Consider the following 25,971-nt stretch of genomic DNA (forward strand, 5'->3'; position numbering starts at 1 on the left):
TTACCGTGTACGCTCTAGGCAAAATTGGATGTGATGCAATTCCAAATCTATCTGAAACGGCAGTTAAAAGTAGAGTTACATCAAGTTTTCTTTTTTAATCAACACAATCATTTACAACCGTTGACCAGAAAGAATCGTCGAAATTCGACGTCCCCCACAAACGCCACGCTCACTCGCTTTTCAGGGCAACAAAAGTACTTCTTTTTAAAAACGATGAGTTGTACTTACCGTGTACGCTCTGGACGGTCCAGTTGCAAGCAGAAAATAAAAATATTTCTCTTGTTAGTCGTATGTTACCATCCGCTGTGTCTTTGTCAACATCGCCGCCATTTTCCTACTTCCTGCTGCGAGCCACGCCCACGGATTTAAATTTGGGCGGAAGCTCTTTCCATTGGCGTCGTTTTCGCGTATAGCAAATCCGATTGGTTGGGAAGGGGGCACGGTTATGCAGCCGAGGAGTCCTGTGATCGGTGGGATGTAAAGTAGGCGTCGACGTCACGTCCGCGTCACGTGACCACGACGTGGCAGACGTCAAATAGCAACCGCTGTTTTGTTTAGTAGACTTACAGTTGTTATGCATTGACATAATGGCGCACACACCAAATAGATTTAAATAAATTAAATAATTCTTCTGCCCACTCTCTTTTAAACAAGTTAACTCTCCCCGCGGATTTGAATTCCGGCGAAAGTTACGCCCATCGACGTCACGTATGTCACGTGACCACGACGTGGCAGATGTCATATAGCAACCGCTGTTTTGTTTAGTAGATTTACAGTTGTTATGCATTGGCATAATGGTGTGCACTCAAAATAGATTTAAATAAATTAAATATTTCTTCTGCCTACTCCCTTTTAAACAAGTTAACTCTGCCCACGTCCATTGACGTCTTGTCTGCGTCACGTGACCACGACGTAGCGACGTCATATAGTAACCGCTGTTTTGACCAGTAGACTTAGTTATTATGCGTTGACATAATGGCGCACTGGTTAGCATGGCCACCTCTTAAGCATGATGATGCGGGTTCGACGCCTGATCAATGTTAGCATGGAGTGAGCTGAAGTGCATGGCGCTGAAGATTTGAATCTTTGAAATGCGCTGAGGTCTGACATATCAGGCAGAATGGTTTGCCATCACGTTCAACAAAAAATAGAAACTTTCCCACTCTGATTAAAACGTCCTGTGTTCATCTACGTATTTTCGTTTTGCTGTGCATCTTTTCCCTGCCATTTCGAGAGCCCAATTGACACTCATAGTTTAAAGAAATGTGTTTGCCCATCCTACTTTGTGGAATTTCACCACATGCGCTTTTGACCAAAATACCAAATTGAACTCAAGTGAAGCCAACACGCACAACCCCCCCCCCCCCCCCCCACACACACACACACACACACACAAATGTTGATATGAACATAAAAGAGCCGCATGCGGTTCGGGAGTTGCGGCTTGGCCAAACCTGTACTATACAACTTTATTTGTATAAAATTTTCACAACAGCTGTCACACAAACAAAGCGGGAAAAACCGAAGACGTGCGTGTTCCGCCCACGCTGGATTTATTTGCACCTTTGAAAAGACACCGTATTGCCGCAGATGTGGCAAAGAGTACTTTTGGGCATCTGAGACGGAAGGATGTCCAAAGCATCACGTCACCTGCTCTGGTAGGCATGGTGGTGGGACGTTGAGGTCAACCGCTTTGGGGTTGGCTGACTCTTTGATCGCAGGATGCCACACACTTGAAGACAGAAGCAGAAAAGCAGAGCTAAATGCAAAATGTACTCACCGGTGACTCCAATTTTTTTCCCCCCTGAAGAAACAGCTGGACGGGTGGCCCCGGCTGGCCAGTGGGACTCTTGTTATTCTGACCCTTTTTAGTGCGCGTTTGGGGCAACAACCGTTTTTTGTGGCGCTCTCTTCTGGTTCAAAAGTGCCCTGCATGTGAATTTGCTTTTCCTGCCTTCTGATTGGATGAGCGCCGGTGTGACGCGGTGCCTCTGTCACCGTGGCGGGGGGTATACGTTGGCATCGGAGCGTCTGCCAACGTCTGAGACCGGCTGGCAGTGTATCGGAGGTGTCGAGTGCGGTGCCGCTGGAGCTCACTCACCAGCTGGTGTTAGGGCCACAGAATGAAGGCCAAGGAGAAGAATAGAAAGAGAAACAGAAACTTCTCCTCCAATTGTTTGATTTGTCTCTTCTGAGCTTCGATGAATTCTTTCAGCTCTTTGTTCCTCTAGGACGGACAAATGGAAAGTGGCATTCAAAAGCCAGTAAGCGTGCAAGTAAGTGCCGGGCTGGCTTTGGGCCCTTACCTGTTGCGCGCTGTGCAGCAGATCCATTCTCTCTTGGAGGATGCAAGCGTCGCGCTCCCTCAACTCGCACATCAGGGCTCGCTTCCATTGGTCCACGGCGCTCCTAAGCTCTTCTCTCTGATCCGCCGTCAGCACGTCATTCACGCCAGCGTGGCTGGCTTTTTCGCCGTCCGTGGCGGGGCAGTCCCGCTGCGGTAGCGCCTCGTACAACATGGCCTCCAGCTCCAGGATCCTCTGGGCCGCAATCCTCGTCCATCAGTGGTCCGGCGGGAGATTTGAGGGCGGCTTACCTTATGAGCCTGGTCCATGGAACACTTCCTGAAGTCCAACTCTTCATCCAGGTAGCCCTTCTGCTTGCAGAACATATCCTAGCACAGCTCAAGGTCAGAATTGTTGGGGCACATTGCCGGAGTTCCCCTTGGCTGATGTCGCGTGTCTGTCTACCTTCTCACTTTCAATGTCCAACATCTTCTGTTGAAGTGCTGACTTGGTCACTTTGATGTATTCTAACCACTGAGGAAAGGCTGCTGTCACATAAGCAGAATGCGAGAGCGTGCGTGGACGTGCGCGTTACCTTCTCGGCTAGGGTGAGAAGGGTCCTGGCGTGAATCACGACCACCTGCTCCTCGTTGGTGAGATTCTGCAAGAGCCCAAAGGCACAGCGTCAACAAGCTTCTTTCAGCGCAAAGCCTTCCAAAAGTCACATTTGAGCCGCCGAGTCTCGTGGAGTGCGAACATAAGGAGTTCGACATACACTTACGGCGTTATAGCCCAGGATGTCCAGCTTCTTCATCAGATCACTGATGACGATGTCCGGGGGAAAGGCGCAAGGAGCAATGTAAGGTGTTCTGGGACCTCGGGTTAAGGTTAGGGTTGCGAGGGACGCCTTACGTACGCTCACGCCCTCGGCCTCGCAGTAGATCTGCAAAGGGCTGAGGCCGTCTGGGAAACGGACTTGCAGAAACTTCAAGACGGGGGAGCGCCACTCCCTCTCCTGAAAGGCAGAGGCATGCATCCGTCCGTCCGTCCGTCCGTCCGTCCGTCACATCTCTGGCCTCAACACGCTTGTGCGAGTCTTCCCACCTCCAGCTCCAGGATGCGGAACTCAAGCAGTTCGTTTTGGTCTCGGATATCCTGGATGTGCTCTTTCAGACGCGCTTCTTCCGCCTCCATCCGCCTGACCTGAAAAGACAGTCAGACCTCATCTGCGGGGCTTCCCGACAGGTGTGACGCCAAGCGACTCCGCCCAGCGCCTTTCTTTCCGTCACCTTTTCGGCCAACTGCTGATTGCTCTGACGCAGCAGCTGCTTCTCCTCCACCCACTTGACATTCTAGAAGAGACAAACGCGTGGACAGCTTTGGAATGTTGTGTCATTTTCATCCACAAATTCTTTGGTTGACTGGAAAATGACATTTGCTTTTCTCCGCATTTTCCCAGCCACGTTCGGGGGGGGGGGGGGGGTTGGTCCAGTAATGCCAGACGGATGAGTGACTGAAGAATGTAGCTATTTTGTCTGAGAAAAAGGTGTGCTCATTGATGAGCTTACCTGTCCTTGTTGCTTCAGCGCTGACTCCAGATCTGCTACTCTGCTTTGATAGTGACCCATTTCTACCATCAGCTTTTCTCTGGTCTGAAAGGAGGAGGAGGGAGGCTCCTCCTCCTCCTTTCAGACCAGAGAACACCCGAGGCTGGGTGAGAACGGGGAGGCTGCGACCCGGCCGGGGGTTGCGGGAAGGGGCGCCACCTTGATCTCCTTCTCGGCGTCGTAGTCCCCTTTCGCTGGTCTGGGCTAGCAGAGCGTAGGCTCGTTGCAGCGCTTGATATTCTTGCGTCAGCTGGCGGTAGCGAAGCTCCGCCTCTTCATGCACACACCAATGCAACACAGCACTAGTACCAGAATCAGTCAGACCGGCGACAAAGCACCCGCGACGCAAAGACGAGTCCGATTCCAGGCTGAAGAGGAATGTTTGGTGCCAATACGCTGGCAGAAATGGCGGGCTACCTCTTCGGGTTCCGTGTCGGGGGTTCTGTCGGTGTGAAAAGACAAGGACGATCCGTCCGAGTCCACCAACACGTCTTCGTCGTAGCCGTAAAATGTTTCGATGACCTGCGGGCGCGGAAGCAAACATCTCTCTGAACAAACTGAAGCGACACCTCACGATGAATCGACGAGAGGAACGATAGCGAGAAAAAGGCCATTTCATCTTGCGCAACACCAAGCAGCCGCAAACAAACAGACTCACCTTGCAGGACCTCACGCTTTGTTCCTCCTCAGAGATTCTCGACGTCGGTATCGTAGCAGCAAATCTCTCTCCTGTCGACACAAATAATCCGCCTTTGAGATTCTTTGGATGCAAAGGGAACGAACGGCTCCGGCGCAGAAACAAACGCGACTCACAATGACATTTCTGACATGAGCTCCTGTCTCCAGAGCCTGAAAAACACGTCACCGGCGATGATTGGAGGGACGCTCGTCTTTTCCAAAAGTGACAACTACAGGGTGTGTCAGGGTTTTCCAGATTATCTTTATCGTATCATTGTGTTGCTTTGACTTTGACTGCGACCTGTAATAAATAATATTATTTATCCCTTATTTATCCCTATCGCTTATCCCTTCCTACACAAAGTCGTAAAACACCCCTTGCTATGTTTTGACTAGAGGTCAAGGGCTTCCTCTATTCAATCCACTCTTACACCCACCCTGTTTCTCTTAATTAAAATGCTCGTGCAGGAGCCGAGAGTCAGACTTCATTCGTACAACGGATGGACTCTCCACCTGCAGGTGTCCAAAAGAACTTACTTGTCTCCCGTGTGGTTCTTGCAAAATAAGTTGGAGCGAGCGCAACTCTAACAGGGTGCATTTTGCCACTAGCTGCCTACGGACAATGACGTCGCGCTCGCGGCTCATGGTTGACGGGCTGAGCAGCCGGGCAAGTCCGTCGTTTTCAGCGCACAGCGAGTGGCAAAGGCGCTGACAAAACGGGAGCTTTGAGCTGCTGAAAACGGCAAAACAAGTCTAAAGCGTGTTCAAACGCGTGCGCACAATGTTCCTGCTTGAAAGGTCGGAATTTAAGGGGCCAATTTTTTGGATGGCGGCCGCCGGCCAAGCTTTGGACGGAAAAGGTTTCCTGGCGACAGCGAGCGAGCGCGGCGCTGCCGTACGTGCACCGAGTCGCCTGCCTGAAGACCTTGGACAAGTCGTCGATGATGTGCCGCTGCTCCACAACTTGAAGGAACTCCATTTCACCGTCCTGCTGGCCGCAACCGCGGTCCAGGTCATTGAGCGAACTAGGCCTTCTCTGTGGAACACAAATGCAGTGGACTCTGTTGGCACGCCGCCGTTGTCCGCGTCGACTTACCAAGCTTGCCATCTCCTCGTTCTCCTGGGTGACAAAGCGCACTTTGTTTTCAAGGCGACACAGCACCAGCGAGAGTTCTTCATTCTTCCTGCTCAGGCGTTTGTTTTTGTACAGGAGTGGCAGAAACTGGCTTTCTGTTTCTCTCAGTCGCTTTAGCTGCAAGCATGAAGTGCGGGATGTGAAAGACGCACAACACGCGGGCCAGAACGTATCCATTCCTTTTGCATCGGTTTGAACGGAATCGTGGCTTTGGCTCCCAATAAAAGACATCTACCAGGCAACCGACTCGCCGCGCCGCTCAACTAATAAGCAAGCGCAATGGGTGCCTCGCTGGATGGCGCGCATCAAACGTAGCGCAAACCTTCAAGCGTGCCGTCAATAAATTACCAGTTCATTGCGCTCTTCAGAAAGCAGGGCGTTTCGATCCTCCAGTTTCCTGATGACTGCGCTGAGCTCAGCGATTTTCAGATGAAACCGTCGCGTGTCCCGATCCTCCTGAGACTGAAAACGCCCCGCAACACACACACACAAGCACTCGTTCAAAGTTCAAAACTGTTTTTGTGCTACCTTCCTCCAGCAACGAACTAAGTCATGCGTACTGCAAGTGTGTGATGAGGTGGCTTACGCAATGAAGAGGATTGCTAGTAGCGGCGTTGACCCCACTTCCAGGGTAGTTTAGGCCCGCCCTTTGGGAATCCCTCAGGGCAGCGATCTGCTGCTCGGCAGCCTGAGTCTGCAGCTGAAGGCGGTGGACGTGGCCGGCCCCAGGGCTTCATCCAAAACACTAACCGCTCTGTCTTTCAGCTTGATCTCATCCGTCTGGATGTACAAACGGGGAGCGCTCAGGCAGGCGGGCAAACTCATTTGCCAGAATTGTGACAAAAACAAAGAGAGCAACCGGCCAATTTTTTTCTGGAATCGACTAGAACACCTTTGCTGTGACAAAAGCGAAGCGAGCAACCGGACATTTTCTTCTTGTGAAATAGAATAGAATAGAATGCCTTAGGTGTCATTGCACTGCAGGTATACAACGAAATTGGGAACATAGCCACGCACCGCGCATCTGATCAGTCCTACCAGTCGGCGGATCTCCCTCTCGCAGTCTCTCTTGGTTCGGCTCAGCTCCTCCCGATGCTGGTGATGAGCCGATCGGAGCTCGGCCGCTCGGGACTGCCAGGCCTGCTGGGCCGCTGCCAGGGCTTCTTCCGCGCTCCTGGTGGAGGCGACACCGCTCGGTCTCCCGACACCGCCGCGTCTCCTCCACCTCCGCCAGCAAAGCGCCCCCCCTCCTCACCTGAGCAGACATTGCGCCACACCGGGCCGTTGAGACCGCAACGGAGCGCCGCGACGCTTACTGGGGACAAGCTACACAATACGGTAGCGGCCGCATCGAAGCCCGACGTGGCGTGCGGATAGTCAGACACGGATAGAGCGGATCACCTTGTCCATGGAGCCGTCCCTCAGGCTGAGGACCAAGGCATTCAGTCGCTGGATCTCTCCATCTTTGATTTTGATCACTCTCATCAGCTCCATTTCATGCTGCCGCAGTAATGTCTCCCTGGTAATGGCTAACTCTTTCTGCTTCTCCTCATGGAGTTTGCTTTTGAGTTCCGTCATGGCGGCGGTGGCACGGTGGTGCTCCGCCCGCAGGTCCTGACTTCTCTCTCTCTCCAGACAGCTGACCTGACATGACTTAGACTTAGACAAACTTTATTGTCATCTTGTCTGCACATGGTGCATACAAAACGAAATTCCGTTGCATACGTCTTACAACAAAGTAGTGATATTGCAGTTGAATAGAAGTAACATATCCTATGAAAATATATATATATACATATATACTATATATATATATATATATATATATATTAAAAATAAGTATAAAGTGCAGCAGTGATAATTATGCAATAGTGCAAGTAGGCAAAACAGTATTCAAGAGTGTGCAGAGGAATGCTAAACCATGTATTAAACTTCTATTTAAAGGGTTTATACAAGTTCAGTAAAGTTGGTAGTGCGAGATAGTGCAAGATAGAGGTCCGTAGTGTCATAAAGTACAGTTCTGTGAATGTGTGATGCAGAGTTCAGTTTAGAGCTCAACAGTTCTAGTGTTCAACAGTCTGATGACAGCAGGGAAAAAGCTGTTGCAGAACCTGGTGGACCTGCAGCGGATGCTGCAAACCTCTTCCCAGAGGGCAGCAGGGAGAACAGTCCATGGTGGGGGTGTGATGGGTCATTGATGATGTTACGGGCACGGGACATGCAGCGCTGAGATGAAATGTCCTGAATGGAGGGAAGAGGAGCCCCTATGATCCTCTCTGCTGTCCTCACCACTCTCCTCACGTTCTTCCAATCGGAGGCGGTGCAGCCTCCACACCACACAGAGAGACAGCTTGTCAGAATGCTCTCTATGGTGCTCCTGTAGAACGTCCTCATGATGGGTGGGGGCAGGTGGGCTCTCCTCATCCTCCGCAGGAAGTACAAGCGCTTCTGTGCCCTCTTGACCAGTGCCGTAGTGTTCATAGTCCAGGTGAGGTCTTCTGTGATGTGGACCCCCAGGAATTTGGTGGTGCTGACCACCTCCACAGCTGAGCTGTTGATGATCAGTGGAGCGTGGTGAGGCTGTTTTTTCCTGAAGTCGACGATGATCTCCTTCATCTTCTCCTCATTCAGGATCAGGCTGTTTTCTCTGCACCAGCCCACCAGCTGCTCCACCTCCTCTCTGTAGTCCAGGTCGTTGTTGTCTCTGATGAGCCCCACCACCGTTGTGTCGTCTGCTGACTTCACGATGTGATTGGTGGTGAACCTGAGGACGCAGTCGTGTGTCATCAGGGTGCACAGCAGGGGGCTCAGGACGCAGCCCTGAAGGGAGCCTGTGCTGAGGGTGATGACATCAGAGGTGTTCTGTCCGACCCGGACTGACTGAGGTCTGTTGGTGAGGAAGTCTAGCAGCCAGTTGCGAAGGGGGGTGTTGAAGCCCAGGTGTTCCAATTTTCCTACCAGATGCTGTGGGATGATGGTGTTAAACGCTGAGCTGAAGTCCAGGAACAGCCTCCGCACATGGGTGTTCTTCTCCTCCAGGTGAGCCAGGCTCAGGTGAAGAACGGAGGAGATGGCGTCCTGAGTGGAGCGGTTTTGCCGGTCGGCAAACTGGAACGGGTCAAATAATAGGGGGAGTCTGGAAACGATGTGACCTTTAAGCAGCCTTTCGAAGCACTTCATCATAACCGGAGTCAGTGCAACAGGCCGGTAATCATTAAATGAGGTGATTTGAGGTTTCTTCGGCACCGGAATGATGGAGGCAGTCTTAAAGCACGCCGGCACTGTGGCTTGGCCCAGCGAGGTGTTAAAAATGTCTGTGATGACCCCAGCCAGATGACTTGCACATTCCCTGAACACACGCCCAGGAATGTTGTCGGGGCCAGGGGCCTTACAGGGGTTGACTCTCCTCAGGGTCTTCAACACATCGGCGGAGTCAAGGCAGAGTACCTCCTCTTCCTGATGGGGGACAGTTTTAACTGCTGGAGTGCCGTTTAGTGCCTCGAACCTCCCAAAGAAGTTATTTAGACCATTTAGAAAGTCAGCATCAACTACACCCACCGGGGGGGGGGGAGGGTGAGTTGTAGTCTGTAATCGCCCGTATGCCTTGCCACATACTCCTGATGTTTTTGACGTCGTGGAAACGATCCTGAAATTTTCGACTGCGGTCTCGCTTCGCTATCCTGATGGCACGGTTCAAGTTGGCTCTCGCTGTCCTCAGTGTCTCCTTGTCGCCAGACTTGAAGGCAGAGTTCCGCGCTCGTAGCGTTTGACGTACCTCCTCAGTCATCCAGGGTCGTTGGTTGCCCCGGGTGATGATATTCTTAGTGGTGCTGACGTCCTCGGTGCATTTGTTGATGTAGGCTGACACAGTCATGGCACACGCATGTCTAATCTACATCGGGAAAACTGGGAGGGAGGGAGGGAGGCAGGCAGGGAGGCAGGCAGGGAGGCAGGCAGGGAGGCAGGCAGTGTCTGTCTGTTGAGGTTTTCACCTTGTTCTTCTCCTGCTGAAGTTCTAACTGGACGTCCATCAGTTTGGTTCTCAGCTCGTCATTGGCGGCCTGAAGGGCGTCCGTTCGCTCCGCCTTGGCCCGCCCTGCCGGAGCTCGTTTGGACATCTCTTACTCGAGTCTCGCCCGGTCGTCAGTCAGAGATCACAACATTTGTACCTGGAGAGCACAAACGCAGCGCTGTTTTCCACTGGCTTCGAACTCAACTTCAATCGGTACCGTAACTTACAACATCATAAACATAGAACTAGCTTGACTTATTCATTGAATAATGCATTTGGTTCTTCAAAACTGCATCACGCAACATAGCGTGACCGAGACGGCCGTTATCCACCTGCGTGAAGTTATTTGGTGAAATGAATGAGATGTTTAAGACACCATCGTTCTGTCTCTATGTAGATGAAGGTAAATAATCGATTGCTGAAGGTCCAAAGGTGTTGTGATAAACAAATAAACATATTAGTGATTAGTGACATATTTGTGATAAACATATTAGGCAGGATAATCACATATGTTAACGTGACTGCCCACACTGTATTTATTTATGGTTATTTGTTAAATCGAGTACTGTTAGACATGAAATAGGAAGTGTTTAACATAAATGGAAGACGAAAGGGGTACTCACCATTGTAGCTCCTGCTGGTCAATGATACGAGCCTCTTCTTGCAGTGGAAAACATACAGCCAACAAACACCGTGGAACCTAAAGGAATGAAATTAAACATTAACATTTAGCCTCAACCAACATTCACAGATACAACGCAACGCAAACTACACAAACGTAAATCTTTTTAAACACAATGAGTTGTACTTACCGTGTACGCTCTAGACGGTCCACTTGCAAGCGGAAAATAAAGATATTTCTGTTGATAATCGTCGTGTTTGTATCCGGTGTCTCGCTCAAGGCCATTGCGCCCACAGATTTGAATTTTGGCGAGAGTTCAGCCTATTGACGTCATTTCCGCGGTGTAATACCCGTATATCTGAAACGGCAAAGTTAAGAGTAGAGTTAAATAAAGTTTTTAGTCAACGCAATAATTTACAACCGTTGACCAGTCGAAATAATCGTCGAAATTTGGCGTCTGTGGCTGGAAGCAGACGCCGAGTTCGACATTCCTCCCAAACGCCACACTCCCTTGCTTTTCAGGGCTAAAAAAAAACAGTTGTAATTACCTTGTACGCTCTAGACGGTCAAGTTGCAAGCTGAAAACAAAAATATTTGCCTTGTTAGTCATCGTGTTACTAACAGCTGTGTCTTGTTTGCCAGAACTGCCGCTTTCCTACTTCCTGTTGCAAGCCACGCCCACGGATTATAATTTTGCCGTGAGTTCCGCCTATTGACGTCATGTCCGCGTCACATGACTGCGACGTAATATTATCTAAAACTGTTTGTGCGGTATTGTGTTGTTCTGTGCGGTATTGTGTTATTCTGTGCGGCGTCGTGTTGTTCTGTGCGGCGTCGTGTTGTTCAGTGCGACGTCGTGTTGTTCAGTGCGGCATGGTGTTGTTCAGTGCGGCATGGTGTTGTTCAGTGCGGCATGGTGTTGTTCAGTGCGGCATAATGTTGTTCAGTGCGGCATAATGTTGTTCAGTGCGGCATGGTGTTGTTCAGTGCGGCATGGTGTTGTTCAGTGCGGCATGGTGTTGTTCAGTGCGGCATAATGTTGTTCAGTGCGCCATAATGTTGTTCAGTGCGGCATGGTGTTGTTCAGTGCGGGATGGTGTTGTTCAGTGCAGGATGGTGTTGTTCAGTGCGGCACGGTGTTGTTCAATGCGGCATGGTGTTGTTCAGTGCGGGATGGTGTTGTTCAGTGCGGCATGGTGTTGTTCAGTGCGGCATAATGTTGTTCAGTGCGGCATGGTGTTGTTCAGTGCGGCATGGTGTTGTTCAGTGCGGCATGGTGTTGTTCAGTGCGGCATGGTGTTGTTCAGTGCGGAATGGTGTTGTTCAGTGCGGCATGGTGTTGTTCAGTCCGGGATGGTGTTGTTCAATGCGGGATCGTGTTGTTCAGTGCAGGATGGTGTTGTTCAGTGCAGGATGGTGTTGTTCAGTGCGGAATGGTGTTGTTCAGTGCGGCATGGTGTTGTTCAGTGCGGCATGGTGTTGTTCAGTGCAGGATGGTGTTGTTCAATGCGGGATGGTGTTGTTCAGTGCGGGATGGTGTTGTTCAGTGCAGGATGGTGTTGTTCAGTGCGGCATGGTGTTGTTCAATGCGGCATGGTGTTGTTCAGTGCAGGATGGTGTTGTTCAGTGCGGCATGGTGTTGTTCAATGCGGCATGGTGTTGTTCAATGCGGCATGGTGTTGTTCAGTGCGGCATGGTGTTGTTCAGTGCGGCATGGTGTTGTTCAGTGCAGCGTAATGTTGTTCAGTGCGGCATGGTGTTGTTCAGTGCGGAATGGTGTTGTTCAGTGCGGCATGGTGTTGTTCAGTGCAGGATGGTGTTGTTCAGTGCGGCATGGTGTTGCTCAGTGCGGCATGGTGTTGTTCAGTGCGGGATGGTGTTGTTCATTGCGGCATGGTGTTGTTCATTGCGGCATGGTGTTGTTCAATGCGGCATGGTGTTGTTCAGTGCGGCATAATGTTGTTCAGTGCGCCATAATGTTGTTCAGTGCGGCATGGTGTTGTTCAGTGCGGGATGGTGTTGTTCAGTGCAGGATGGTGTTGTTCAGTGCGGCATGGTGTTGTTCAGTGCGGCATGGTGTTGTTCAGTGCGGCATAATGTTGTTCAGTGCGGCATAATGTTGTTCAGTGCGGGATGGTGTTGTTCATTGCGGCATGGTGTTGTTCAGTGCGGCATGGTGTTGTTCAGTGCGGCATGGTGTTGTTCAGTGCGGGATGGTGTTGTTCAGTGCAGGATGGTGTTGTTCAGTGCGGCATGGTGTTGTTCAGTGCGGCATGGTGTTGTTCATTTCGGCATAATGTTGTTCAGTGCGGCATAATGTTGTTTAGTGCGGCATGGTGTTGTTCAGTGCGGGATGGTGTTGTTCAGTGCGTTATAATGTTGTTCAGTGCGGCATGGTGTTGTTCAGTGCGGCATGGTGTTGTTCAGTGCGGCATGGTGTTGTTCAGTGCGGCATAATGTTGTTCAGTGCGGCATAATGTTGTTCAGTGCGGCATGGTGTTGTTCAGTGCGGGATGGTGTTGTTCAGTGCGGGATGGTGTTGTTCAGTGCGGCATGGTTTTCAATGCGGAATGGTGTTGTTCAGTGCAGGATGGTGTTGTTCAGTGCGGCATGGTGTTGTTCAGTGCGGCATAATGTTGTTCAGTGCGGCATGGTGTTGTTCAGTGCGGCATGGTGTTGTTCAGTGCGGCATGGTGTTGTTCAGTGCGGCATAATGTTGTTCAGTGCGGCATGGTGTTGTTCAGTGCGGCATGGTGATGTTCAGTGCGGCATAATGTTCAGTGCGGCATAATGTTGTTCAGTGCGGCATGGTGTTGTTCAGTGCGGGATGGTGTTGTTCAGTGCAGGATGGTGTTGTTCAGTGCGGCATGGTGTTCAGTGCGGGATGGTGTCTTTCAGTGCGGCATGGTGTCGTTCAGTGCGGCATGGTGTCTTTCAGTGCGGCATGGTGTCGTTCAGTGAGGCATGGTGTTGTTCAGTGCGGCATGGTGTTGTTTAGTGCGGCATGGTGTTGTTCAGTGCGGGATGGTGTTGTTCAGTGTGGCATGGTGTTCAGTGCGGCATGGTGTTGTTCAGTGCGGTATCGTGTTGTTCAGTGCGGTATCGTGTTTCTCAGTGCGGTATCGTGTTGTTCAGTGCAGTATCGTTGTGTTGTTCGTATTGTGTTTAACACTTAGCCTCTAACACTTAGCCTCTAACACTTAGCCTCTAGCATCTAGAAGGTAAATAAATAGGAAGGAAGGACTCACCGGTGACGTCTTCGCCCACGTCCAAGCGTTGTACTTTGTATTTTCATCCTTCTGACAGTGGAAAACATAGCCAACAAACACCGTGGAACCTAAACGAATGAAAGAAAACTATCATTTGGCCACAACCAACATTCACAGATACAACACAATGTGACGTGCGGGGTTGAGGTTAAAGGTTGAGTGAAGGGCCCTCGTTTTAAACTACTTTTTTGAAAAGGATTGGGAACAAGTAAGACGTATTTAATTTATTTAATGGGAAGTAGTAAGAGCTATTGAATTTAATCTATGTATTATATTCTATTGTATTGTATTCTGTTGTATTCTTTTGGATTGTATTCACACTAACCCCACTAAAACTTCAGCCCACAAAAACTCGCCTCTGGCGCCTAGCCTCTGGCACTTAGCCTCTAACACTTAGCCTTTAACACTTAGCCTTTAACACTTAGCCTTTAACACTTAGCCTAGAAGGTGAATAAATAGGGTTAAAGGTTGAGTGAAGGGACCTCGTTTTAAACTACTTTTTTGTAAAGGAGTGGGAACAAGTAAGACGTATTTAATTTATTTAATGGGAAGTAGTAAGACTTATTAAATTTATTTAATCTACTTTTCTTCCCAGGCAAAATTTGATGTGCTGCAATTCCAAATTTCCAAAGTGAATGAAGGAATGAAGTCCTTTAAATTATGATTTTGTATAAATACTAGGCATTAACACAAAATCGACGGCACAAAATGGGCAGACTTTACTTGTTTGAAAAGGACTGGTTACAAGACAGACTTTTTTAATTTATTTAATGGGAAGAAGACTTATTTAGTTTAATTGATCTATTTTTGTTCCCTGGCAAAATTCGATTTGCTGCAATTCCAAATTTCCAAAGTGAATGAAGGAAAGAAGTCGTTTAAATTATGATTTTGTTTAAATACTAGGCATAGACACAAAATCTACGGCACAAAATGGGCAGACTTTACTTGTTTGAAGAGGACTGGTTACAAGACAGACTTTTCTGATTTATTTAATGGGAAGAAGACTTATTTAGTTTATTTAATCTATTTTTGTTCCCTGGCAAAATTGGATTTGCTGAAATTGTATTTTGCCAAATCTTGCCTTGAGACCTGATAGGAAGTATTAAACGCTTAGTTAAATCAATACAAGTTGGTAATAAGAGCGAGTAATGTTGGTTGAACCGATGAATGAAGGTTGAAAGCAATTTAAATTATGACTTTGTATAAATACTAGATATTAACAGAACATCTACTGCGCGAAATGGGCAGAGTTTACTTGTTTGAGAAGGAGTGGCTTATTCAAAACTAAGATTTATTTAATCTGTTTGTTCCCAGGCAAAATTGGATGTGATGCAATTCCAAATTTCACCACATGATGGTGCCCAATTTTGACTTCATAGGACATATTAAACACTTAGCTTGTTATTATGTTCAAGGTAATCAGATTTGTTTATTATTCTAATGGCCTCTTCAAAACTATTCTGGATTACTACTTTGGATCTATTCTACATTACTTGGCAACAACATACTCTGTAACAGATTAGGCAGTATAATCATATCTGTTAACTTGAGAGTGCCCACACTCAATCTACTTATCGTGATGTGTTAAATCAATTACTGTTAGACATTATTTGTCTGATAATCTACCAAATCTTTGAATTGAAGAATTTGTGATTTAATTAATAGCTTGTTGTTATGTTAAGGGTAATCAGACTTGTATATAATTCTAATGGCCTTCTTTTGAAAACTATTCTGAATTACAACTTTGGATCTTATATTACTTTGCAACAATCTACTCCGTGACAGATTAGGCAGTATAATCACATATGTTAACTTCAGTGCCCACACTGTATTTATTTATGGTTATTTGTTAAATCAAGTACTGTTAGACATGAAATAGGAAGTGTTTAACATAAATGTTATGGCTACTCACCATTGTAGCTCGCTCCTGGTCAATGATACGAGCCTCTTCTTGCAGTGGAAAACTTGCAGCCAACAAACACCGTGGAACCTAAAGGAATGAAATTAAACATTAACATTTCGCCTCGACCAATTTTCACACGTACAACGCAACGCGGCTACACTTCTGCTATTACAAACGTAAATCTCCTTAAACACAATGAGTGTTACTTACCGTGTACGCTCTAGACGGTCCAGTTGCAAGCAGAAAATAAAGATATTTCTGTTGATAATCGTCGCTGCTCAGTGGCTCACGGCCATCGCGCCAACAGATTTGAATTTTGGCGGAGGTTCGGGCAATTACGTCATATCCACGGCACATGACTGCGACGTAATACCCGCTTATCTGAAACGGCAGTTAAAAGTAGAGTTACATCAAGTTTTCTTGGAACCTAAACGAATGAAAGAAAACTATCATTTGGCCACAACCAACATTCACAGATACAACACAACGTGCGGGGTTGGGGTTAAAGATTGAGTGAAGGGCCCTCGTTTTAAACTACTGTTTTGAAAAGGAGTGGGAACAAGTAAGACGTATTTAATTTATTTAATGGGAAGTAGTAAGACTTATTAAATTTATTTAATCTACTTTTCTTCCCAGGCAAAATTTGATGTGCTGCAATTCCAAATTTCCAAAGTGAATGAAGGAATGAAGTCCTTTAAATTATGATTTTGTATAAATACTAGGCATTAACACAAAATCGACGGCACAAAATGGGCAGACTTTACTTGTTTGAAAAGGACTGGTTACAAGACAGACTTTTTTAATTTATTTAATGGGAAGAAGACTTATTTAGTTTAATTGATCTATTTTTGTTCCCTGCCAAAATTCGATTTGCTGCAATTCCAAATTTCCAAAGTGAATGAAGGAAAGAAGTCGTTTAAATTATGATTTTGTTTAAATACTAGGCATAGACACAAAATCTACGGCACAAAATGGGCAGACTTTACTTGTTTGAAGAGGACTGGTTACAAGACAGACTTTTCTGATTTATTTAATGGGAAGAGGACTTATTTAGTTTATTTAATCTATTTTTGTTCCCTGGCAAAATTGGATTTGCTGAAATTGTATTTTGCCAAATCTCGATTTGAGACCTGATAGGAAGTATTAAACGCTTAGTTAAATCAATACAAGTTGGTAATAAGAGCGAGTAATGTTGGTTGAACCGATGAATGAAGGTTGAAAGCAATTTAAATTATGACTTTGTATAAATACTAGATATTAACAGAACATCTACTGCGCAAAATGGGCAGAGTTTACTTGTTTGAGAAGGAGTGGCTTATTCAAAACTAAGATTTATGTAATCTGTTTGTTCCCAGGCAAAATTGGATGTGATGCAATTCCAAATTTCACCACATGATGGTGCCCAATTTTGACTTCATAGGACATATTAAACACTTAGCTTGTTATTATGTTCAAGGTAATCAGATTTGTTTATCATTCTAATGGCCTCTTCAAAACTATTCTGGATTACTACTTTGGATCTATTCTACATTACTTGGCAACAACATACTCTGTAACAGATTAGGCAGTATAATCACATATGTTAACTTGAGAGTGCCCACACTCAATCTACTTATCGTGATGTGTTAAATCAATTACTGTTAGACATTATTTGTCTGATAATCTACCAAATCTTTGAATTGAAGAATTTGTGATTTAATTAATAGCTTGTTCAGGGTAATCAGACTTGTATATAATTCTAATGGCCTTCTTTTGAAAACTATTCTGAATTACAACTTTGGATCTTATATTACTTTGCAACAATCTACTCCGTGACAGATTAGGCAGTATAATCACATATGTTAACTTCAGTGCCCACACTGTATTTATTTATGGTTATTTGTTAAATCAAGTACTGTTAGACATGAAATAGGAAGTGTTTAACATAAATGTTATGGCTACTCACCATTGTAGCTCGCTCCTGGTCAATGATACGAGCCTCTTCTTGCAGTGGAAAACTTGCAGCCAACAAACACCGTGGAACCTAAAGGAATGAAATTAAACATTAACATTTCGCCTCGACCAATTTTCACACGTACAACGCAACGCGGCTACACTTCTGCTATTACAAACGTAAATCTCCTTAAACACAATGAGTGTTACTTCACTGGTTTCTTTTATATCAAACAAATTGTTTTAGGTTATTCACCTGACATGTTTCGGCGGTTTCTTCCGCCTTCATCAGAGTGTCACAGATGTGATAGTGACGCATCTTTATCAGCTGATGGATGAAGGCGTGGCTCACCTGTCAGATTTGACAGGTGAGCCACGCCCTCTGCTGTCCATTCACCTCTCCAGAATGCTGTTCCAGGTTGTAGAGAGCATATAGGCTCCCTCATCCCTGTTGATGGTTCTCGGGCCCCGCTTGCGGATCTCAATGGCCTCCCTGATCCAACGCTGATGTTTATTTTCTTCAGTGCGGATGACTCTGGCCTTTTCCCAGTTCATGATGTGGTTTTCTCTTTTACAGTGATCGGTTATGGCTGACTTGTAGTGCTCCTGTTCTGCTTGTAGTTTTATTGCTCTTGTTTGTCTTGTTGCCGTCTCCTTCTCACACTCCTTCTTGTGTTCTATTTTTCTTGTGATGAAGTTCCTCCCTGTCTCTCCAATGTATGATTTATTGCATGATTTGCATGGAATTTTGTATATGGAATTGCATTTGTTTTCCGGGTTGACTTTGTCTTTTGGGTGGACCAGTATTCGACGGAGTGTTGTATGTGGTTTGATAGGTGTGGTTATGTTATGTTTATTCATGGCTCTTTTGATGCGTTCCGTAATTCCTCTGACATACGGCAAAATCACCATTCCACTGGGTTCTTGTTTCCGTGTTTGTTTCTTTCTTTTCCCCTGTGTTTTGTATCCTTTGTTTTTTACCTGTTCTGCACCTTTGGTTATTGCCCATTGTGGATACTGACATTTTTTAAGTGCCTGTTGTATGTATTGTTCTTCCTGTGCTACGTCCTCCGGATCCGTGATTATTGTTGTGCGTTCATATAGTGTTCTGACAACTGACAGTTTATGTATAGTGGGATGTTCTGATGTCCAGAGGAGGTATTGGTCGGTGTGTGTGGGTTTTCTGTGTACTTTTATTTTTATGTCTCCGTTGTTTGTATGGTGTATGTTGATGTCTAGAAAGGCTATGGCTTGGTCTGTCTCTGGGAAAAGGCCAGAGTCATCCGCACTGAAGAAAATAAACATCAGCGTTGGATCAGGGAGGCCATTGAGATCCGCAAGCGGGGCCCGAGAACCATCAACAGGGGTGAGGGAGCCTATATGCTCTCTACAACCTGGAACAGCATTCTGGAGAGGTGAATGGACAGCAGAGGGCGTGGCTCACCTGTCAAATCTGACAGGTGAGCCACGCCTTCATCCATCAGCTGATAAAGATGCGTCACTATCACATCTGTGACACTCTGATGAAGGCGGAAGAAACCGCCGAAACATGTCAGGTGAATAACCTAAAACAATTTGTTTGATATAAAAGAAACCAGTGAAGTGATTAAATAAGGAAAAACAAAATGAACTTAGTACAAGTACAATGAGTGTTACTTACCGTGTACGCTCTAGACGGTCCAGTTGCAAGCAGAAAATAAAGATATTTCTGTTGATAATCGTCGCTGCTCAGTGGCTCACGGCCATCGCGCCAACAGATTTGAATTTTGGCGGAGGTTCGGGCAATTACGTCATATCCGCGGCATTTGACTGCGACGTAATACCCGCTTATCTGAAACGGCAGTTAAAAGTAGAGTTACATCAAGTTTTCTTGGAACCTAAACGAATGAAAGAAAACTATCATTTGGCCACAACCAACATTCACAGATACAACACAACGTGCGGGGTTGAGGTTAAAGATTGAGTGAAGGGCCCTCGTTTTAAACTACTGTTTTGAAAAGGAGTGGGAACAAGTAAGACGTATTTAATTTATTTAATGGGAAGTAGTAAGACTTATTAAATTTATTTAATCTACTTTTCTTCCCAGGCAAAATTTGATGTGCTGCAATTCCAAATTTCCAAAGTGAATGAAGGAATGAAGTCCTTTAAATTATGATTTTGTATAAATACTAGGCATTAACACAAAATCGACGGCACAAAATGGGCAGACTTTACTTGTTTGAAAAGGACTGGTTACAAGACAGACTTTTTTAATTTATTTAATGGGAAGAAGACTTATTTAGTTTAATTGATCTATTTTTGTTCCCTGCCAAAATTCGATTTGCTGCAATTCCAAATTTCCAAAGTGAATGAAGGAAAGAAGTCGTTTAAATTATGATTTTGTTTAAATACTAGGCATAGACACAAAATCTACGGCACAAAAGGGGCAGACTTTACTTGTTTGAAGAGGACTGGTTACAAGACAGACTTTTCTGATTTATTTAATGGGAAGAGGACTTATTTAGTTTATTTAATCTATTTTTGTTCCCTGGCAAAATTGGATTTGCTGAAATTGTATTTTGCCAAATCTCGATTTGAGACCTGATAGGAAGTATTAAACGCTTAGTTAAATCAATACAAGTTGGTAATAAGAGCGAGTAATGTTGGTTGAACCGATGAATGAAGGTTGAAAGCAATTTAAATTATGACTTTGTATAAATACTAGATATTAACAGAACATCTACTGCGCAAAATGGGCAGAGTTTACTTGTTTGAGAAGGAGTGGCTTATTCAAAACTAAGATTTATGTAATCTGTTTGTTCCCAGGCAAAATTGGATGTGATGCAATTCCAAATTTCACCACATGATGGTGCCCAATTTTGACTTCATAGGACATATTAAACACTTAGCTTGTTATTATGTTCAAGGTAATCAGATTTGTTTATCATTCTAATGGCCTCTTCAAAACTATTCTGGATTACTACTTTGGATCTATTCTACATTACTTGGCAACAACATACTCTGTAACAGATTAGGCAGTATAATCACATATGTTAACTTGAGAGTGCCCACACTCAATCTACTTATCGTGATGTGTTAAATCAATTACTGTTAGACATTATTTGTCTGATAATCTACCAAATCTTTGAATTGAAGAATTTGTGATTTAATTAATAGCTTGTTCAGGGTAATCAGACTTGTATATAATTCTAATGGCCTTCTTTTGAAAACTATTCTGAATTACAACTTTGGATCTTATATTACTTTGCAACAATCTACTCGGTGACAGATTAGGCAGTATAATCACATATGTTAACTTCAGTGCCCACACTGTATTTATTTATGGTTATTTGTTAAATCAAGTACTGTTAGACATGAAATAGGAAGTGTTTAACATAAATGTTATGGCTACTCACCATTGTAGCTCGCTCCTGGTCAATGATATGAGCCTCTTCTTGCAGTGGAAAACTTGCAGCCAACAAACACCGTGGAACCTAAAGGAATGAAATTAAACATTAACATTTCGCCCGGACCAACATTCACACGTACAACGCAACGCGGCTACACTTCTGCTATTACAAACGTAAATCTCCTTAAACACAACGAGTGTTACTTACCGTGTACGCTCTAGGCAAAATTGGATGTGATGCAATTCCAAATCTATCTGAAACGGCAGTTAAAAGTAGAGTTACATCAAGTTTTCTTTTTTAATCAACACAATCATTTACAACCGTTGACCAGAAAGAATCGTCGAAATTCGACGTCCCCCACAAACGCCACGCTCACTCGCTTTTCAGGGCAACAAAAGTACTTCTTTTTAAAAACGATGAGTTGTACTTACCGTGTACGCTCTGGACGGTCCAGTTGCAAGCAGAAAATAAAAATATTTCTCTTGTTAGTCGTATGTTACCATCCGCTGTGTCTTTGTCAACATCGCCGCCATTTTCCTACTTCCTGCTGCGAGCCACGCCCACGGATTTAAATTTGGGCGGAAGCTCTTTCCATTGGCGTCGTTTTCGCGTATAGCAAATCCGATTGGTTGGGAAGGGGGCACGGTTATGCAGCCGAGGAGTCCTGTGATCGGTGGGATGTAAAGTAGGCGTCGACGTCACGTCCGCGTCACGTGACCACGACGTGGCAGACGTCAAATAGCAACCGCTGTTTTGTTTAGTAGACTTACAGTTGTTATGCATTGACATAATGGCGCACACACCAAATAGATTTAAATAAATTAAATAATTCTTCTGCCCACTCTCTTTTAAACAAGTTAACTCTCCCCGCGGATTTGAATTCCGGCGAAAGTTACGCCCATCGACGTCACGTATGTCACGTGACCACGACGTGGCAGATGTCATATAGCAACCGCTGTTTTGTTTAGTAGATTTACAGTTGTTATGCATTGGCATAATGGTGTGCACTCAAAATAGATTTAAATAAATTAAATATTTCTTCTGCCTACTCCCTTTTAAACAAGTTAACTCTGCCCACGTCCATTGACGTCTTGTCTGCGTCACGTGACCACGACGTAGCGACGTCATATAGTAACCGCTGTTTTGACCAGTAGACTTAGTTATTATGCGTTGACATAATGGCGCACTGGTTAGCATGGCCACCTCTTAAGCATGATGATGCGGGTTCGACGCCTGATCAATGTTAGCATGGAGTGAGCTGAAGTGCATGGCGCTGAAGATTTGAATCTTTGAAATGCGCTGAGGTCTGACATATCAGGCAGAATGGTTTGCCATCACGTTCAACAAAAAATAGAAACTTTCCCACTCTGATTAAAACGTCCTGTGTTCATCTACGTATTTTCGTTTTGCTGTGCATCTTTTCCCTGCCATTTCGAGAGCCCAATTGACACTCATAGTTTAAAGAAATGTGTTTGCCCATCCTACTTTGTGGAATTTCACCACATGCGCTTTTGACCAAAATACCAAATTGAACTCAAGTGAAGCCAACACGCACAACCCCCCCCCCCCCACACACACACACACACACACACACAAATGTTGATATGAACATAAAAGAGCCGCATGCGGTTCGGGAGTTGCGGCTTGGCCAAACCTGTACTATACAACTTTATTTGTATAAAATTTTCACAACAGCTGTCACACAAACAAAGCGGGAAAAACCGAAGACGTGCGTGTTCCGCCCACGCTGGATTTATTTGCACCTTTGAAAAGACACCGTATTGCCGCAGATGTGGCAAAGAGTACTTTTGGGCATCTGAGACGGAAGGATGTCCAAAGCATCACGTCACCTGCTCTGGTAGGCATGGTGGTGGGACGTTGAGGTCAACCGCTTTGGGGTTGGCTGACTCTTTGATCGCAGGATGCCACACACTTGAAGACAGAAGCAGAAAAGCAGAGCTAAATGCAAAATGTACTCACCGGTGACTCCAATTTTTTTCCCCCCTGAAGAAACAGCTGGACGGGTGGCCCCGGCTGGCCAGTGGGACTCTTGTTATTCTGACCCTTTTTAGTGCGCGTTTGGGGCAACAACCGTTTTTTGTGGCGCTCTCTTCTGGTTCAAAAGTGCCCTGCATGTGAATTTGCTTTTCCTGCCTTCTGATTGGATGAGCGCCGGTGTGACGCGGTGCCTCTGTCACCGTGGCGGGGGGTATACGTTGGCATCGGAGCGTCTGCCAACGTCTGAGACCGGCTGGCAGTGTATCGGAGGTGTCGAGTGCGGTGCCGCTGGAGCTCACTCACCAGCTGGTGTTAGGGCCACAGAATGAAGGCCAAGGAGAAGAATAGAAAGAGAAACAGAAACTTCTCCTCCAATTGTTTGATTTGTCTCTTCTGAGCTTCGATGAATTCTTTCAGCTCTTTGTTCCTCTAGGACGGACAAATGGAAAGTGGCATTCAAAAGCCAGTAAGCGTGCAAGTAAGTGCCGGGCTGGCTTTGGGCCCTTACCTGTTGCGCGCTGTGCAGCAGATCCATTCTCTCTTGGAGGATGCAAGCGTCGCGCTCCCTCAACTCGCACATCAGGGCTCGCTTCCATTGGTCCACGGCGCTCCTAAGCTCTTCTCTCTGATCCGCCGTCAGCACGTCATTCACGCCAGCGTGGCTGGCTTTTTCGCCGTCCGTGGCGGGGCAGTCCCGCTGCGGTAGCGCCTCGTACAACATGGCCTCCAGCTCCAGGATCCTCTGGGCCGCAATCCTCGTCCATCAGTGGTCCGGCGGGAGATTTGAGGGCGGCTTACCTTATGAGCCTGGTCCATGGAACACTTCCTGAAGTCCAACTCTTCATCCAGGTAGCCCTTCTGCTTGCAGAACATATCCTAGCACAGCTCAAGGTCAGAATTGTTGGGGCACATTGCCGGAGTTCCCCTTGGCTGATGTCGCGTGTCTGTCTACCTTCTCACTTTCAATGTCCAACATCTTCTGTTGAAGTGCTGACTTGGTCACTTTGATGTATTCTAACCACTGAGGAAAGGCTGCTGTCACATAAGCAGAATGCGAGAGCGTGCGTGGACGTGCGCGTTACCTTCTCGGCTAGGGTGAGAAGGGTCCTGGCGTGAATCACGACCACCTGCTCCTCGTTGGTGAGATTCTGCAAGAGCCCAAAGGCACAGCGTCAACAAGCTTCTTTCAGCGCAAAGCCTTCCAAAAGTCACATTTGAGCCGCCGAGTCTCGTGGAGTGCGAACATAAGGAGTTCGACATACACTTACGGCGTTATAGCCCAGGATGTCCAGCTTCTTCATCAGATCACTGATGACGATGTCCGGGGGAAAGGCGCAAGGAGCAATGTAAGGTGTTCTGGGACCTCGGGTTAAGGTTAGGGTTGCGAGGGACGCCTTACGTACGCTCACGCCCTCGGCCTCGCAGTAGATCTGCAAAGGGCTGAGGCCGTCTGGGAAACGGACTTGCAGAAACTTCAAGACGGGGGAGCGCCACTCCCTCTCCTGAAAGGCAGAGGCATGCATCCGTCCGTCCGTCCGTCCGTCCGTCCGTCACATCTCTGGCCTCAACACGCTTGTGCGAGTCTTCCCACCTCCAGCTCCAGGATGCGGAACTCAAGCAGTTCGTTTTGGTCTCGGATATCCTGGATGTGCTCTTTCAGACGCGCTTCTTCCGCCTCCATCCGCCTGACCTGAAAAGACAGTCAGACCTCATCTGCGGGGCTTCCCGACAGGTGTGACGCCAAGCGACTCCGCCCAGCGCCTTTCTTTCCGTCACCTTTTCGGCCAACTGCTGATTGCTCTGACGCAGCAGCTGCTTCTCCTCCACCCACTTGACATTCTAGAAGAGACAAACGCGTGGACAGCTTTGGAATGTTGTGTCATTTTCATCCACAAATTCTTTGGTTGACTGGAAAATGACATTTGCTTTTCTCCGCATTTTCCCAGCCACGTTCGGGGGGGGGGGGGGGGGTTGGTCCAGTAATGCCAGACGGATGAGTGACTGAAGAATGTAGCTATTTTGTCTGAGAAAAAGGTGTGCTCATTGATGAGCTTACCTGTCCTTGTTGCTTCAGCGCTGACTCCAGATCTGCTACTCTGCTTTGATAGTGACCCATTTCTACCATCAGCTTTTCTCTGGTCTGAAAGGAGGAGGAGGGAGGCTCCTCCTCCTCCTTTCAGACCAGAGAACACCCGAGGCTGGGTGAGAACGGGGAGGCTGCGACCCGGCCGGGGGTTGCGGGAAGGGGCGCCACCTTGATCTCCTTCTCGGCGTCGTAGTCCCCTTTCGCTGGTCTGGGCTAGCAGAGCGTAGGCTCGTTGCAGCGCTTGATATTCTTGCGTCAGCTGGCGGTAGCGAAGCTCCGCCTCTTCATGCACACACCAATGCAACACAGCACTAGTACCAGAATCAGTCAGACCGGCGACAAAGCACCCGCGACGCAAAGACGAGTCCGATTCCAGGCTGAAGAGGAATGTTTGGTGCCAATACGCTGGCAGAAATGGCGGGCTACCTCTTCGGGTTCCGTGTCGGGGGTTCTGTCGGTGTGAAAAGACAAGGACGATCCGTCCGAGTCCACCAACACGTCTTCGTCGTAGCCGTAAAATGTTTCGATGACCTGCGGGCGCGGAAGCAAACATCTCTCTGAACAAACTGAAGCGACACCTCACGATGAATCGACGAGAGGAACGATAGCGAGAAAAAGGCCATTTCATCTTGCGCAACACCAAGCAGCCGCAAACAAACAGACTCACCTTGCAGGACCTCACGCTTTGTTCCTCCTCAGAGATTCTCGACGTCGGTATCGTAGCAGCAAATCTCTCTCCTGTCGACACAAATAATCCGCCTTTGAGATTCTTTGGATGCAAAGGGAACGAACGGCTCCGGCGCAGAAACAAACGCGACTCACAATGACATTTCTGACATGAGCTCCTGTCTCCAGAGCCTGAAAAACACGTCACCGGCGATGATTGGAGGGACGCTCGTCTTTTCCAAAAGTGACAACTACAGGGTGTGTCAGGGTTTTCCAGATTATCTTTATCGTATCATTGTGTTGCTTTGACTTTGACTGCGACCTGTAATAAATAATATTATTTATCCCTTATTTATCCCTATCGCTTATCCCTTCCTACACAAAGTCGT

The sequence above is a fragment of the Syngnathus floridae genome, chromosome 10 (genome assembly GCF_059516105.1).
Source record: "Syngnathus floridae isolate MCC-2025c chromosome 10, RoL_Sflo_1.0, whole genome shotgun sequence".
NCBI classification, from domain to species: domain Eukaryota; kingdom Metazoa; phylum Chordata; class Actinopteri; order Syngnathiformes; family Syngnathidae; genus Syngnathus; species Syngnathus floridae.